General features: G+C 47.5%; 1 long non-coding RNA gene across 2 annotated transcripts in view; it reads left to right on the top strand.

Annotated features, from left to right (window-relative positions):
- Positions 1-2,495, top strand: part of LOC310757390 — a 36,277-nt gene that overhangs the window by 21,402 nt on the left and 12,380 nt on the right. The window lies entirely within an intron of this gene.

The following is a 2,495-nucleotide window of genomic DNA, read 5'->3' as shown; positions in this document are numbered from 1 at the left end:
CGCATGATGTCATTTTGCGTTTCTGCGCGAGCAGCGAAACCCGAAAGTAACCCTTTCTGGTACTTCCGGGTCGCCGCAGGACATAACCTGAAAGAACGTAGCTTGAAGTGGACGTAACATGAGGTATGACTGTATATATATAAATAAATAATTTTAGTCTCAGAATGTGAGGGGCACATGGCAATGGCACTCCAGGCTTTCTATGAACGGAGGATTTTCCTTCATTCTTCCCTCATTATCGATTTGAGAGAGAAAAGAATACAGTGGTACCTCTGGTTACGTACTTAATTCGTTCCAGAGGTCCGTTCTTAACCTGAATCTGTTCTTAACCTGAAGCACCACTTTAGCTAATGGGGCCTCCCGCTGTCGCCACGTGATTTCTGTTCTCATCCTGAAGCAAAGTTCTTCACCCGAGGTACTATTTCTGGGTTAGCGGAGTCTGTAACCTGAAGCGTATGTAACCCGAGGTACCACTGTACATAATCCTCTCCCCCGCAGCAAAAACAGAATTACCTGTCATGAAATAAGATTGTAGCGCGGTGATATAGCACTTAGCTTGCTGCCAGAAGTTTAAACCCCGGCATCTTCATTTTAAAAAGGGGCAAGGGCAGTCACAACGACCAAGGGACTGCCCAGAAAGGTCCCAGAAAGGCTTTTTAGATTATAGAAAAGGCAAGTAAGACCGGGTGGGAAGACATGTTAAAAGGCCTGTAAGTTTATACAGTGTGGAGAAAGTGGATGGGGAGACGTTTGTCTTGCTCTTCTCATCATATTAAAACCTCAGGAGATCTCGGACCAGCAAAAGGCGAGGCTGCTTCTCAAAGGGCATACTTAAACTGTGGAACTCACTGCACCATGATACAGTGATGGCTTCCAACTTGGGCAGCTTACGGTGGTTTAGACAAATTCACGGAGGCCAACGCTATCAGTGGCCACTAGTCATGATGGCTATATATTACCTACAGTAGCAGAGGCAGCCTGCCCCTGGGTACCAACTGCTGTGGAACATGGGTGGGAGAGTGTTATTGTGCTCAGAAGCATCTAGCAAACTTCTGGGGGAAACAGAGAATGCCGGACTAGAGAGGCCTTTGGTTTAAGAGGGTAAGAGACACTCACAGAGGTGTGCAAAGAGCCAAACAGGTGTGCAGAGGCATTTTATCTGAATACTAGATGCTGGGGTCAAGTATCCCTCCGTCTGACAAAAATGGGTCCCAGACCATGAAAATGAATGTCACAATAAATCTGTTGGCCGGACATTGTGGATTTTTATTTTATTTTAACTGAATCCAGACTAACGCAGCTGCCTCCCCGCCCCCCCCCCCGGAAGCATGATGAAAAGAAAACACACAGAGTATAGTCCTGTACACATCTAATCAGACATATGCCCTATTGACTTCAATGGGATTTAGTATGCAGTCCCAGAAACGACAACTAATCCAGAATGTGGCAGCTAGACTGGTGACTGGGAGCGGCCGCCGAGACCATATAACACCGGTCCTGAAAGACCTACATTGGCTCCCAGTACGTTTCCAGGCACAATTCAAAGTATTGGTGTTGATCTTTAAAGCCCTAAATGGCCTTGGTCCAGTATACTTGAAGGAGTGTCTCCACCCCCATCGTTCAACCCGGACATTGAGGTCCAGCTCCAAGGGCCTTCTGGCAGTTCCCTCCTTGCGAGAAGCCAAGTTACAGGGAACCAAACAGAGGGCCTTCTCGGTAGTGGCGCCCGCCCTGTGGAACGCCCTCCCATCAAATATCAAGGAAATAAACAACTATCGGACTTTTAGAAGACATTTGAAGGCAGCCCTGTTTAGGGAAGTTTTTAAAGTCTGATACTTTATCGTGTTTTTAATATTCTGTTGGGAGCCGCCCAGAGTGGCTGGGGAAACCCAGCCAGATGGGTGCCATATAAATAATAAAATTATTAGTAGTAGTATTAGTATTATATGCACTTAGGCCCCTTCTGCAGTGTACATTCAAAGCAGGATCGTGCCACTTTAAAAACATGGCGTCCCCAAAGAATCCTGGGGCCTGTAGTTCCAAAGGCTGCTGAGAGTTCTTGGGGGGACCCTCTATTCCTCTCACCGGCCTACAATTCCCAGAGTTCTCTGGAAAGTGGAACAGGTTGTTAAACCACTCTGGGAATTGGTGGTCTCCTCACGACTCTCTCCCGAGGCCATTGCTTCCCTTTGCCTAATGACAGGGCCAGCCCTGCTCACCTGCCCCACGGCTCTACCGCCTGTGATTTGGAAAGTTAAAGAACTTGAGGCTCTGGGAATCAGCCTGAGTACACACAAACCTGTTTGTGGTAGCACAAAAAGGTAGTCCCTGCCCTCAATCCAGAACCTTTCATGCTTGTCCTCGACACACTGCTTCCAATCTAGATTGATTCTAGATCCTGCCGTCCACAGGGGTGGGTGAGCTTAATTAATACATGCTTGAAAATCCTTGATTCGGTTTCCTTTTCCTCCCTGCACATGCCCCAGGTGAGTGAA

The sequence above is a fragment of the Podarcis filfolensis genome, assembly GCF_964270895.1.
Source record: "Podarcis filfolensis genome assembly, chromosome: 2".
Lineage (NCBI taxonomy): Eukaryota > Metazoa > Chordata > Lepidosauria > Squamata > Lacertidae > Podarcis > Podarcis filfolensis.
The sequence above is the reverse complement of the archived record's forward strand: the minus strand, read 5'-3'. Positions and strand labels throughout refer to the sequence as shown.